General features: G+C 35.8%; 1 protein-coding gene across 1 annotated transcript in view; it reads right to left on the bottom strand.

The window, feature by feature from the left end:
• Positions 1–16397, bottom strand: part of LOC134531006 (uncharacterized) — a 185711-nt gene that overhangs the window by 25260 nt on the left and 144054 nt on the right. The gene's annotated exons all lie outside the window — the stretch shown is intronic.

The raw sequence follows: 16397 nt of genomic DNA, 5'->3' as shown, positions 1-16397 counted from the left end.
CTACATTAAAAATACTGTAAATTTGTTTAAATTGTTGGTTAGATAAGCTACTTAAATGCCGTAAAATTATTTAAATGGTTGGTAAGGTTAGGTTAGGTTTGCTAGGAAACGTGGAAATACGTGTACAGTAAACGGTTAGGTTATGTTAGTGTTATTTAGAATACTTAAATGTGCTCTTCGAAGTTCTAAAACAAGTTTCTTCTTCTTATTATTCCAGAAGAGCACCTACTCAAGGGGATTACCAACTAATTTATGATTAATATCATACTCCATTTTCGAAAGCTGAGGTGTCCCGTGTCCATAAGTTATATAGGTAGAAGATGTGAAATAGATTCAATTTTTTAACCAATAAAATTAAGTATTGCCGAAAATTTTCAAGCATGAATAAGTTTTTCACAATGTTGGAGTAATATAAAAAATATATATATGCATGATTTAGAGTACTAGAGCAGCTATTTCAGAATTCAGAGAAAAGCCATTTATAAATCACCCATTAAAGCATACTTAAATTTTAATTATGCACTTATGTTTATAGCTCATGCAGTTTCTTCTACAGTATAAATCAGCGGGAAAAAACATATACATTATCAAATATTAGTAAAATGGATACCTACTGCATTAAGTAGTACATTGCAAATCCTGCACACGCCATAAAAACACTCACGATGAAAAAATAAAAGACTGTTGCAAATAATATGTTATAAAGCAAGAAACCAATTCTGCAATAACTAAAACGACTTGACAATCACAAATAAAAAAATAAAATATCCACGAAACAACTCTATCCAATAGTAGAAAATTCACACAAACAACCAAAACCTTACGCCTAACAAATCTGTCGAAAGACCATCAAAGGTGAACATGAACATCAACATGAACTAACGACCACACGATTTTAGAATATAAATAAACAAAATATCAAGAGCAACCATTCCCAGAGAGACAGATTAGTAACTAACAGCTCCTGAAGCCAGCAAGACAGACTGCGACCCTCCAACACAGGGGTCAGCTCCAACACTTTCTCAGGTAGACAAAGCTATAAAAAAACTATGATGGATGAAACCAATCAGCTCTTAGTAATTGCATATGTCGGGTAAAAGACTAGGGAAAATGACTGGTGGAGGAACACACCCTTTCGATGCCCCTGTGATTTAATCTCATGTTACAATTATATTCTAAGTTCAGAATAAAATGTTACAAGGTTTAAGGATTCCTTTTAGTATGCAGACATTCAGACATGCAGTTGGCAAAAAAACTTACCAACCACCTGCCTCCCATTTATTATTTTTTCTATTATCAACCTTGATGATCCTGTCAACCTGCAGGAATTTTATATTGATTGAAAAGATTAGTGCAAGATTAGTTTATATCCATTTAGGGTTTAATGAATAAAATATGTACAGAGTTCATCTACAGATATCAATAGTGCAAGTGTGATGCTACTACACATAAATGAACAATTACAAAACTGATACACTACTTGTTACAACAATAAACTATTCATATCATGTTACACACTATTTTTTTCTTTAATAATTTTATATTACATGTGATGTAAGTTACAATTATAAATAATTATCTATACAAGTAAACACAATATAAAAATTTACTTGAAATGTCTATAAATAAGTTGTATTCAGCAACACATGAAATTTCTCAACAGTTTGCTTGTCGGGAATAAATGGAACACCTTCAGTGATACCAATCTTCACTCACCGAGCAAAGATGAGAGAGGTCCTTGGTTTGACTCTTGGACAAGGCAGGAGTTACATTTGGCACGACGCTGATGCTGTCGGCGTTCAGGTTCACATTGTTCTCAATCGTTGAAGACTTTTGTGGCAGTGAATCAGAGCTGATCTGGAAGTTTCCAGAGATGATCTGGATGCAGTCCGGGTTCACCCGCACACAATCTGGATCCACCACGACACATGCCGGTGACGAGTGAATGGCTTGATTAGCTGAGGATGCACGATGATAAACTTGATTAATCACTGCAGGGAGTGGTGTATCACTTCACTCACTCACACACACACACACTCTCTCTCTCACACACACACACACATACACAGTGCAATTATAATCTGAACAGCCAAAAACCTCCAAAGGCATTTTTTTTTGTTTGGGGATTCAGAATTTTTATATTGTGGAAAAAATTAGTTAATTCTAAATAATTTTTCAAAATTCCTTGCAACCAGTTTGGATATTGTAACTGCTTGTGCCCAACATTACAGATGGATATCTGTTGTTGGGGTAAAAGGCTGCCATTTCTGCTTCACGAATTTTACATTTACCTTATACCAACATGGTTCAAAACACACTTAAGCTTTTTTTTATAGTTCATGATCTTAACTTATTATCCACTTACAAAAAATAGAGCACTTCTCACAACAGATAATTATTATGTTTGTTAAAATGTATTATTATTCAAACTGTTATAGACACCCTGTGTTAAGCAATTGAACAGTTAACATTTCTTAATATATTCGTGAACGTGCTAGAGAACAGAGATTGCTTTTACATGGTGTAGAATCTATCACACAATCATTTACAGACTAGAGCATTAATATTTCGTTTCTGTTCACCATTCGAAATAAAGGGTTTCTTCGGGTGGAATGCAAGATATATTGAATTTCTCTATAGTGAAAGGAAACCTTGTGCGCTTATGCAGAGAGTAATCACGCAATCCTCGTTCATACAGTAAAATGCAACGAATTAAAAGTTTTATATGAATCTTTTGAATTCAAATTTAAGCTAAAATTTACATTTTCATGACGTGTATAAATGCATGACATTATTGTGAATGTAGCCAGTGTGTTTCATAGGAGCATACTTTGTAACCGATGCAATATAGAATTGCATGTGTAGACACGGACTTCTCTTCCAAAAAATCATATAATATTTGCGCTTGCTTTACTTTAGCAGAAGAGTTTGGAGACAGGTTTCAGCGAGCCTCATATTCCTTCATAATCACCTCCGCATTTACTGTAAGCATGATCTGGATGGGTGTATGGCTCATAGTCCACATCCCACCTCCATGTACGATAATTCATGGTGTGAAGATCGCTTAGGCAGCCTCCCATCTACCAGGTTGAATGCTATGTAGTCTTTATTGGATTTGGAACAATTCAGGACGTTGAGGTTTAACTTCACAACTTGCATCGATGGCTTTGCTGTGCTTGCGTTGTGGTGGGACTTTAAACTTGAGAAGAATATTATCATATTCAGAAGTTTTCGCTATTGATATTTTTAAGTTCATTTATTTTGATTAAACGCAGCATGGTTGTCAAATTAATATGAGTAATATAACAAATGTGTTGAAATGAATAAATGTGAGTAAAATGGTACTTACCGCTCCTTGCCGGAAGTATCAAACTCCTTAGGAGGCAGTTACACTGCAGAAAGCTGCACGACGTATCCACCAGATGAAGTTACTGTTCCCAGTAATATATAGTGGATAAATCTATCACTCTTCAATCCAATTGACTAATGACTAATCATAATTGACTAATTGACTAATGACTAATCATAGTGGTTTAAACTGCAAAAAAAAGTGCAATAAAATATTGGTTTATTAAATCTGTAACTATGGCACCTCGGAAATGCAAAAACAATCCAAATGTATTTTGCTATATTTGCGGACAATATACAATAGTTAAGCAAAGATTAAAAATAACAGACTTTGTAACAAATGCTTATTATGCTTACTTCGGAATGAGGTTATGTTACCAAGAGAAACAGTGGGTTCCGCATACAGTATGCCGGCTTGTTGAAGAGTTAAGACATGGTCATTCGGTATTCCTATGTTGTGGTGGGAACAAAAAAATCATACAGATGATTGTTATTTTTGTTTGACCAATGTGACAGGATATAATTCTAAAAACCGCGCCAAAATTGTGTATCCTGATGTTTCCTCTGTAACAAAGCCAGTTCCACATGGACCCGAATTACCCATACCAGTTCCTACTAACACTAACAGCTTCGAAACGCATTTATCACAAAACTCAGAACAAAGTGATCATCTGCAAAGCAGTGATCAAATTTTTCACCCTACAAATGACCTTCAACCTTTAAAACAGCAAGAACTGAATGATTTGGTACGGGATCTTGGATTACCTAAGGACGCTGCAGAACTTCTCGGTTTTCGACTAAAACAAATAATGTATTAGGTGCTGCAACTACATTTTACTGGTATCGAAGCAGAGAACAAGAATTTGTGGAGTATTATAAGAGGATAATTTAGTATTTTGCTGTGATATTGGCGGTTTAATACAAAAATTCAATATCGAATACAATACACAAGAATGGCGACACTTTATAGATTCTTCAAAAATAAGCTTAAAGGCTGTCGTTTTGCATATAGGCAATAAATTTGCATCGATACATGTAGCTCACTCAGTTTATCTTAAAGAAACTTACGAAAACTTGAAAAATGTTTTGGAGAAAATAAAATACACCGAACACAAATTGTTAGTTTGCAGTGACTTAAAAATCATATGCATTCTTCATGGTCGACAGCAAGGCTACACAAAATTCCCCTGTTATATTTGTGAATGGGACAGTAAAGCAAGAAATTTTCATTGGGAAAAAAACTGATTAAAAAATTAGAATGGAATTGAAAGTTGGAGTAAAAAAATGTCATCAAACCATGCTTGATGGATCCCGAAAAAATATTCTTCCACCACTTCACATCAAACTTGGTTTGATCAAACAGTTCGTAAAGGCATTACCACAAGATGGAAATACTTTCAAGTATCTTTGTTCATGTTTCCCTAGCTTATCTGATGCGAAGTTGAAAGAGGGAATATTTACGGGACCTGATATCAGGAAACTGATTAGGGATACAGAATTTGAAAAAGTAATGACAACCTTGGAACGAAATGCCTGGCATGGCTTTAAAAATGTATCTAAGTTTCTAGGCAACAAAAAAGATCCTGCGTATAAAAATATTGTCCAAGAAATGTTTAACGCCTATAAAAATTTTGGCTGTAATATGAGTCTGAAAATTCATTTTTTTGAAGTCTCACATTGTTTCCCAAAAAAGCTAGGCGACTACAGTGAAGAACAAGGTGAACGGTTTCAACAGGACATAAAAGAGATGGAAAGAAGATATCAAGGCCGTTGGGACGTTAATATGATGGCGGACTATTGCTGGATGATACACAGAGATGAAATAAAAAAAATCATAAACGAAAACCAACAAAACGCAGCTTTTTTCAAAAAGAAAACTTTATTATTAATTGTTTTCTTCATGTATACCTTAACGTATTTTAATAGTTATAGACTCAACAAAACTTTATAAAATATTCTAAAACCATTCTCATTCATTTCATTAAATTTTTGTTTTGTTCTTTTTCGTATTCAAATACTATATCATCTAAATCTGATAAATGTGACGTGGTGTGTGTGTATATATATATATATATATATATATATATATATATATAAAATACGAATACCGTTTTCTATTACTTTTAAGACAATTAAAACAAATATTAACCATTTAACAAAAAAACTTTAAAAAAATTTGTAGACATGTGTTATTAATCAAAATCATTATTTGTTATTATTAAAGTTACTCAACAATTACTAATCACAGTCACAATCAGTATTTGTTATTATTTGTTAATATAGTTACGATTTTAATAATCGTTGAGTTGGAAGAACTGGGTTCGTATAGAGATAGCCCAATTATTTTTTTTGCACAGTTTTATTGACTGCTAATATTTGCAACACTAATACATAGCCTTATTTAAAATGCCTACGAATCAATTACTCACACTCAGTATTACAAGTCCTTACACACCGCACACCTCGCTGGGCCGCACACCTCGCGCAACTCTCGCCGCAGCACTCCTCGTGGACCTCCGTCGCTGCACTCTCATCGCACTCCGTCGCCGCCGTCGCACTTCCCTTCGCCGAGCCACACTGTCGTGGAGGCCGGCGTCCCGGCTTATATAGACCCTGGCGCCCTTCTAGAAGTGACGATCGTGGCTTGGGCCAGTCGCGTCATCCTGTGCCGACCCGACGCCCGAAGCGTCGAGAAGGGCATCGGAAGCTCGCGCGATGGCCCGCGGAATTCCCACAGGGAGGCAGGGCGCCGGGCGCGGAGCGAAGAGGAGAGAAAGAGGGGGGGGGGGGGGGGAGCGACAACCCTTGTAATCCACCCAGGCACGCGTGGCATGTCTTACTTCAATGGATGGCACATGACGTCAGCGATCCTGTGGGGCCGCCAGCCAGCACAGAACGCGGCGCGCGTCGCAACCCTGCTTGCGCTTGTAACAATATGTAAAATATGTATTGTATAAATAATTGAAAGATTAGACATCCAAAGATAGTTCAGTTGCGTGTGATACAAATTAAAAAATAATAGTTTTTCATAGCTGCAGTACACGGTGTTGCATGTGCTCAACACAGGATGATAGCCCTATATGACAGTGTGGTGGACATAGAGAAATAACACACAATCACTTTTTGTATGTCTACGACCTATGATTTTCTGTTTACCTGTGGCGATCGGTAGAACAGTTCAGAAGTTGATGCGCTCCAGTGCCATCTAGTGAAGAGTTAAAACAAAATGGATATCGCGAAAATATTTTCTGTGTTCAAATATTTACGTATATAAATTTTAATGGCGATCGGCCAAACAGTGTCGGAGTTTATAGATGTCATACATACATGCATACCAACATCTTATTTTTTTATATGAACGGGTGAGATTAAAAAGGGAAAGATTCCACATAACCAAACTTTTGGGAAACCGAAAAAAAAGTCATAGTAACCAAACTAAAAGTTGAATAATGAAACTTCCTAATAGAAGGTTGAACCTTATAACCTTAAGAAACAAACCATTATGTTGTTATAATGGCCGTGATATGAGTTTAAAAATGGTGGAATCGTTCCATTTTTGATCTCAACAGACATTGAAGTAAAAAATAAATATAAAAAGCAATGTTTAAGCTTAAAGCTTTTACTGTATTGTTGTTAAGCATATAAATTTAAACATTACTCACACATGTTATAATACTAAAATAGATGAGATATTGGTCTTTGCCTTTACTCACTGTCTTCGTTCGCATATCCACCAGTAGGCCACTCTAAAACGTTATTGTAAAACCATCTTGAGTGTTCTGGTACATATAAAACCACTTTGGCAATAACCTGGATTTTTTTCTTTTTTTTATGGGAACAATTCCATTGTATGCCTTTTCAACAGGAGGGTATGCTTCACCACCTCTGTACAGTTTAAAAACACCACTGTGCATGCAGCCTGTCTATAAAAGTGTGAGCTGTAACATATCCCCTTTTTGCTGCTGTGAATGTGTCTGTAGGTACTTATTTTAAAAAGGCTGTTTGGTTTGAACAATAGCACAAGCCTTTGGAAAAGGTCAGCCACCGGGCTTTGAAGTTCATAATTTGTTCATTGGATACAGATATCACCTCAAACAAAAGCTGCTTGGTTTTGGCAGTGCTAATCATATTCTTGTATTGATCAAGGGAATAAATCCTATAGTGGCATTTCATACTTTTCTTAATAATACCAAAGTTTCGTTCCTAGGGGTGAAAACTGTGTTCTCTAATGGGGAAAAATACATGCACTTCATTAAATCGTCTCGTAATGGTGTAAGAGATAGGAAAAATCTCACCAAAATGTAATTCCTGTTTTGCCCGGGACACGAGTCAACTGAACACGTGTCGAATTTTTACATGAGAGTCAACACCATTACTAATATAGTCATACAATAAAGAACACACCTCATTTGCTCCTTTATTTGCCACTCCTTCATGGTAGGTGAACATAGTAGCTTTTCTATCTCCTAAACTATGAACACAAAACACGTTAAGCCATAACTTCCTTAAATAAAACATTTGCTGAACAGGCATGCATGGCAAAGCAAGACTTTGCATAAAATTCAAAGCAGATTCCATGTACATAATTTATATTAGAGCATAGTAGTGTATAAATGGGGCTACTGCGCCTGGGTTCTGGGTGCGGATTAATGATTGTTTACATTTGTTTTTTCTCCGACCGCCATCTTGGATTGTGATGTCACGGCGGCCATCTTGGATGCCCTTGACCTTTGACCACGACCGCCATTTTGGATCCGCCATCTTGAAATCGAGCTCCCCGCTCACTAATGCTGCACCTTTCGTTACGCCCGCCACCTTGGATTATAGATCGTTGCAATGTTCGTTAAGCCCGCCATCTTGAATTTCTATAATTTTTATGCTAGAAAATCGGGAAAATTTTTAAAATTAATAAAACATTTAATTATTTAAATATATTAAAAAAACCATTGCACATTTCGGTACAGTTGCCATCTTGTATTCTATAAACATTGCACAATTAGTTACGCCCACCATCTTGGATGTGTATGACATAATCGTGTCATGTTTCGTTACGGACACCATCTTGGATTCTAGATCGCTGCAATTATCGTTACGGCCACCATATTATAAATCTGTAATTTTTATGCTATAAAAAGAGTAAATATTTTAAAATTCATAAAAATTAATTAATAAAATGTTAATAAAATATATTAAAAAAACTGTTGCACATATCGCTATGGTAGCCATCTTGGATTCTAGAAATGTTGCACATTTCATTATACCCACCATCTAGGACTGTGACATAATCATTGCACGTTTCGTTACGGACACCATCTTGGATTCTAGATCATTGCAATTATCGTTACGGCCGCCATATTATAAATATGTAATTTTTATGCTATAAAGAGTAAATATTTTAAAATTCATAAAAATTAATTAATTAAATTTTAATAAAATATATTAAAAAACTGTTGCACATATCGTTATGGTAGTCATCTTGGATTCTAGAAATGTTGCACATTTCATTATACCCACCATCTAGGACTGTGACATAATCGTTGCATGTTTCGTTACGGACACCGTCTTGGATTCTAGATCGTTGCAATTTCCATTACAGCCGCCATCTTAAAATCCGTAATTTTTATGCTATAAAATCGGGAAAAAATTTAAAATTTATAAAAAAATTAATCAAACTCTAGTAAAATACTATTTAAAAATCACTTATGTCACGGAGTCCTACGTTAGAACCCAGTGAGGGAAAAAATAAAAAAATGATGACAGATCCTTCCTCCACAGAAGCCACCGACAGACTGACCTCCCACCACTAATGCCAAGGTATCATGTCCGCCATCTTTTTTTTCGTCTGCTGGAGTCCAACATGTTGTTTTCGAGTGATAGAATATACTACCATCATATTAGTTTAATTTTTGTCCAATAGAGTGAAGTATTTATTATTACTGTGTCGTCCGCCATCTTGAAATTTGCATGCCATCTTGTAAATTTGCAATTATTTAACCAGAAATTCGGGAAAAATTCCAAAATTCATTAAATAAATTTGCAATTAATATAATGATTGATTGGATTAGTTCGTGTCCTTGTTTCGATCCCTCGGTGATGCAATAGTAATTTTAATTTTACATAAAAATATCAATCAATAAATCATGTTCAAAATCCTAAATTTAGCATAGGCTCTTAGTCTACCAGCCTTCAGTAAGTAGTTATTTCAGTCATCTTGAAAATTCGTAATAATTAATCTAGCAAGTCGGGAAAAAGTTCAAAATTAAAAAAAAATCATTCATTAATTTACTGATTGAATTGATGGATTCCTGTCCTTGCTTCGATCCTTGACCGTTGCAAATATTTTAATTTTATGTAAAAATACTTATTAAATAAATCATGTTCAAACTCCTAAAAGCAGCTTAAATTCCTCTACTACCAGCCTCCCATAAGCCAATAATGCCACCATCTTGGAAGTTTTTATTTATTGACCTAGAAATTCGGGAAAATTCCAAAATTCATAAAAAAATTCACTTATTAAAATTATGATTAGTGCGATAGATTTCCATCCTTGTTTTGATTCTCGGCCAGTATTAAGGACAACTATAGCTTAAAATAAATTTTATATTGTTTCCCATTACCTTTCGTGGAGTTTATTAATCATTCACTCTACGAAAATCATCTCTAGACAAAATAGTTGTCCAGCGATTTAAATACGTAGCTGCTATGCCTAAAATGGAAGTCTAATTTTTCGATAATTAGAATACATTCCGACCAGTTCATGTAAAATGCTATACAGATAGGCCAAGTGTCTTCAGACCACACCAGGTCATGAAAAATGTCAGTCGTATAGACCAAACATTTCCGAACCTCATGACCATCTTCGTCGAAAGCTAATATAACATATGTCAACCAGACAAGTCAAAGTCTTCGAATGGTCAGACCTAAAGTATCATAAAATCAATTACAATCAATTAGACCAACATATCATGTTTTATGCTTACAATAGGACCAAGAATCTCTGAAAAATGTTTTATCAAGACAAAGAGGTACAAAAGAAAAGAACACACAGTACACACACTGAACACACAGTACACACACTAAACACACAGTACACACACTAAACACACAGTACACACACTGAACACACAGTACACACATAGTACACACAGTAATAAACACACAGTACACACACTGGATGCAATGTACACAAAAAACATGCAATGTATGCACTGGACATGCAATGACCACGCATTGTACACGCAATAATAACGCATCGAGGTCAAAGGTCATCCAAGATGGCCGCCGTGACATAGGAGGAAAAAATTTAAACAATGATCAATCCGCACCCAGAACTCAGGCGCCGGAGCCCCATTTATACACTACTGAGCATATCTCTGTTAGTTCTTGAATATTCTTGTAAAATTTACATGCTTTCCTTGTATGAACCATCAATTCAGTTACAGTTGCTTATTTAGTATTGTCATTCAAAGTTGATGATTTTATTTTTATATTTAGGTCTTCACACGTGGAACACACATCAACTTGAGGCCTACCAAATCGGTAGGCATTGTTTTCCTTGTAATACGTGAAGAAGTACTCATATTTTACTATGAGTTCTGGATGTTTTTCTAGCACCAATTCGTACACATTTGTGCATGTCAGCCCAGCCTTAAATATGTACAGGAGTTGAAAAATAGTGGGAGGTTGTTTTGGGGTAAGAAACGATGTGTTCCTTTAGCTTTAATTAAAACATCATTGTGAATTTTGTTATGGTTATCATGTTTTCCCTTTATTAAGTAGGTTGCTCGTCTTTTGCTAAAATTTGTGTTAGCCGATAAGCCACCTTATTTGAAACAGCATGCAAGCTCATAAAAGCTTTACGGCAAACTTCTACTCGGTCGGAATATTTCATAGCAAAGTACTTAAAAGAGGAAGAAAATGTTTTTGAATCACGGCCTTTAGGCCGACGTCGTTCTATCAGACCAAACAGATAAGTATCTTGTTCAATCTTTGGTCTACCGCTATAAACATATTGAATTATCTTTCCTTTTTGATCATCATTAAAGTTGGCAGTGCACATTTTCTTGCATCCACAGTCGAGTCCAGTTTGCTTTTGCTCAACTAACCTGCCATGTCTTGTCACAAACTTTTCCCCTGTTTGACTTACTGTTTTCATTATTTCTATAATATTTCCGGATCCTCTTCTATTTTTCATGGGAATTTTTTCAGACTCTGAAGCGTCAGACATTGTTTGAAACACTTCTTAAATGGTAACACAATCATAAATAAAACAAGCTATTGATAACAAACATAACCTCAAAAGCAACACACGACTAAAAAGCAGGTGTGTTTAAATCACTGAGCGCTCTGTTGGCAGTAAAAAGAACTGAACACCGCTGAGAATAAGACGGGAAAGATTCCTGGAAGGTTTCCTTTCTTAACCTCAGTCAAAACTTAAATATGCTCCTACAGCATAATTATGAAAGGATCCTTTCCTTTTTTAATGCGAAAATATGTGTCTTAAATAAAGCAACACACTGGCTATTTCAACTCATGTTGGCCAAAAAAAATGGTATCTTTCCCTTTTTAATCTTACATGTTCATATATATATATATTGTTACGAGTATAATATGGGGTAACTGGTTTCGTAAGGAATAGCCCAAAAAAGTTTTACTACAGTTTTATTAAATAATAGTATTTACATTAATAATAAATAATTGTACTTAAAAAATCACTTTCACTTAAAAATGTTTATTCGCAAGTCACTCAATGTCTGTCAAGTTACACAGTTCACACTCATCACTGGAGTTAGGCTCGACAGTGATTCACCCCTTACCTCGCGCCTGTCACACAAACAACCTCGCACCACTCAGTCACACTGTCACGATCCCATCGCTCCTCGTCGCGCTGCTCTCAATGTAGAACTTCCCTTCACTCGCGGAACTCTCCGAACTCTTGGAACTCCCGCGGCGGCCGGTGTCGTCGCTTATATAACCGTGGCATCCTTCTCGAAGGGACGAGAGCGGCTGTGACGTGTCGCGTCATTCCGGACTGACCCGACGCCCGAAACACCCAGAACAACGACGCTTATTCACATCACTCCCCGCGGCGGCTTCTGTAAGCTCGGAATTCCCAGACAGCTAAAGATGACAATAGCTCGAGGCGGGACGGTGCGCGGGCAGCGGAAGGGGTGGGTAGCGAGGACCCTTCAGTAGCCGTGCGGGACCGCCAGCCAGCTCCGAACCTCGCGTGTATCGAGGTACTCTATTCGTAACAATACATAGTTCAACCAGCACCAGATTTATTTAACTACTTTTTTTCGAGGGTAGCTAAAATTTACTCAGAGGTGGCTTTAAGGGTAAAAAAAAACATTACTGGAGTCTACCAGTGTACTTTTTAAAACTATTGGATCTTTCAAGCAGACAATTTAAAAACATAATGCATCCGAAATTTGGTATGTTAAAATGTTTGTTCCCAGACTCTGGAACACCGCAATACAGTGGATTAATACCTAAATTTGATTCTCATCCAGCAGCCAATCAAAAATCTTCTCGTTCATTACACATTATGGTTCTACAATTAAGTATGGAATACAAAACGAAAAGTGATGGAGAAGGGGAAGGCGGAGAAGGAAGCAAAGAATGAAGAGAGGAGAGATGGTTGGGGAGAATAGAAAGTTATGGTAGGAACATAAGGAGGGGAGGGTGTGACCTTTAAGTAAATTCAGTACTCCTATGTTCCTCCTACTATCAAAGTTCTTGTTAATTATTTTAAATACCTGCTTAGTATAGATCAACCTGATTCACAAACAGGTTAAAGAAGATATTTAAAACTTTAATTTATGCCTGAAGAGACTGACATGTATTTCTAGGGTTATCAGTGTATATCTCTGACTCCAAAAAAAAAAACAATAAAAGGGTTGCTGTATTCTCCAAATCAGCTAGCACACAAGAAATGTATCACATATTTTATTACAAATAATTAATCCTAAATTGTAGTTACAATAGTTTGTAAATGGCACGTTAACACCCAGAGCTGTACAAGCAGTTGATGGTCAAGCTTGTTTTTTTCTTCTTTATTATTATGTTACTCACTTAAGATTAGCCATAAGTTACGTACAGGTTGTTCAGAAACACACTTGAAACATTTTGGGAAGTGATTCCATGTGTAAATTGAGATATAGTTCATAAAGCCACTAACCGCCTATATCAATTTGAAGAGTCCAGGAATAAAAGGATGAGGATCTATTTTAACCAGAGATTGGGATAGCTGAAGTTTTGAACTGTTTTGAGTTATGCAGAATCCCACCAAAGTTACACACTGGGATATAAGTGTGTGTGCATTTACAAGCAGTTTAAATTTTGTTGCACTGGGCAAGAAAGATTAGAGTCTCGTGGTTGTATGGTAAAAAGATGAGTATCAACAAAGACAGTAACACTACACAAGACGATCCAAACGCTCAAGTGGGTGTTCCTGGTAATATAAATATTTTTTTTTCTTTTTTTTTTCGGGGCTCCATAAAAAAATCGTAGCAGATTATAAGTTTGTGTATTCCACTTGCGCGTCTACCGACATTACCACTGTCACGTACAATATGGTTAAGTTGGAAGAGGGGTGAGCATTGATTTGTACAAGGAAAAGAGAGTCGTATGGGTGAATGCAAGATGTATTGAAACAATTGAGGTTATATAGCTACGAAACAGGGGAGGATTGTCATTGTAATAAAGTAGAATTTTTCATGTCGCTCACACCTGATGAGAGAAAATGAATTGTTTTGAAATTGAATGAATTAGTCATGTGACGAACAATCAATGATATATATGTGGGTTGATTACATGCAAGCCTGTTCAACGTCATCGTCCAAACAAAGCAGAGTAAGAGGCAGATTTCCATTCTTTTTCATATTCGTATAAAATGAGAGTTGTCAGAAATAACGATGTGTGTGGGGTACCGGTTTGCTACAAAACATTTTTATCATAATGTGGCATCACAGCAAAACATCTGCAAACCTTGCAAAGTGGACTAAAGAAAACAGGCTCAGCTCCTTTAGATAAGAGGGGAAAACACGGTGCAAAGGCTAACAGACATCCAGAAGAGACAGTGGGCTTTATTGTGAAACACATCCAATCAATCAAAATGAGACATTGTCACTATAGTCTTAAAAAAACACAGAAAATATATTTATCTAGTGAGCTTAATGTGACAAAAATGCATACCACGTTCCTGGAACGATTCCTCAATAACAAAGTGTCTTATGAGAAATATAGAGCAATCTTAACACTAAGTTCAACATTGCATTCAGCTATTCTAGGTTTGATAGGTGTAGTACATGCGATGAACTGGTGGTGAAAATTGAAAGTATCGAAAAGAATTTAAAGGAATTTATCAACACCCAGCTCACGTTAGAATTACGGACGTTAAACTTTGAAAAAGAACTTCATCTCAAGAAGGCAGACACATTTTACAAGCGGAAAAGGGCAGAAAGAATCGAATCACAAAAGCATAAAACCAAGAAAGCGTTTGTCATGGATTTTGGAAAAAATATTGCATGTCCCCAACATAACAAATGATGATGTTTATTACCGCAGACAGCTGTCATTTAATATGTTTAATATACATGTTCCCTCTACATCTCATGCTATCTTCTACATTTATGCAGAAGTGTATGGGGAGAAAGGAGCCGATGACATTTGCTCAATGTTTATGGTATTTTATTTTCAACCACATGAGCCTTGATGTTAAAGAACTGACAATATTCTGTGAGTAATGATCTGGACAGAATAAGAACTTCACAGTCTTTAGAATACTGCAATACATTGTTCATTTTGTAAAGAAAATTACAAAAATTAAAGTTATTTTTCCAGTTCGCGGACATTCGTATTTGGAGTATGACCAAAATGTGTATTCTGAACCATAAAACACACTTTAAGCTACCATGTGAATAGATCAGTGTTGTTGAAAATACCAGGGTTAAGCCTTCACAGTTTATGATGGTTTCTTGTGAAAACCAAGATATTTTCAAAAAGTGGACCGAGTTTCTCCCACATATATACATGCCTGAGTGTCCCTTTCAAACAAGGCCAGTGAAAGAATTGACTGTTAATGACCACCACTCACGAATGATGATTCATCTAGAAACCTACAATGGTCCAGAGATTCATGTTGTTATATCACAAAAAAAAATTATCTACCAGAAGGCAGCTTTAGACTTCCGTCAATAGCATACATGAATCTCAAACTCATCTCAAGAGCAAAATACAATGATCTGCACACCTCGAAATATTTTGTTTTGAAGCAAAAAGTTATTTTGACAACTTGACATATTTATAACATTCTTGTGATACATTTGACATGTAACAGCCGAGTATAAAAAGAATATGTAATTATAAATCATAAATATAATAGCCGACTACTGTACAAATAAATGTTCCCTCATCTTTCTAGCTTATTATGTGGATGTTTTATGGACCCTCATCATTTTTATTTTTGTACTCTTAATTTTTAAAGGCGATATTTGCCTAAGAAAATCAAAATGAGAAACAGCACTGGTAAAAATTACTATTTTAAATTGAATTAATATTCCAAAAATAATGTTTTATGCTTGATATTTTCACTATATTAAGAAACTTTTAATGACACGTCCATCACCTTCATCGTACTGTACACAACTTTGTTTCTGTCATCTGTTATGGATATTTCATGCTTTTTGACATGAATAAGTCTTTAAAATTGCTTCCATAATGGGAGGCAATTAAAAAAACTAAAGATAACAAAATCGGGGGGTAGAGTTTAGTGTTGCAGCTACATATCTACCATCTCCATCCAAAATTTAATTACACCACTGTATAGCTAAAAGATCAAAGAATTCGTTACGCTAAGTGAGGACTGTCACGCATCGCGCGCGGTGGAGGAGGAAGCGCCGCCATTTTGAGGTCATTTTGCTGCGTTTCGAGATTTCCATTTAGTATAACTTTTGACTCGGAGAAGCTACGACGTTCGTTTAGGTTTCAATCGCCAGATCTCGTCAAAATTTATCGATTGCATAAGTATATAAATCCTTAGTGTAAAA

The sequence above is a fragment of the Bacillus rossius genome, chromosome 3 (assembly GCF_032445375.1).
Source record: "Bacillus rossius redtenbacheri isolate Brsri chromosome 3, Brsri_v3, whole genome shotgun sequence".
Taxonomy (NCBI): domain Eukaryota; kingdom Metazoa; phylum Arthropoda; class Insecta; order Phasmatodea; family Bacillidae; genus Bacillus; species Bacillus rossius.
The sequence above is the reverse complement of the archived record's forward strand: the minus strand, read 5'-3'. Positions and strand labels throughout refer to the sequence as shown.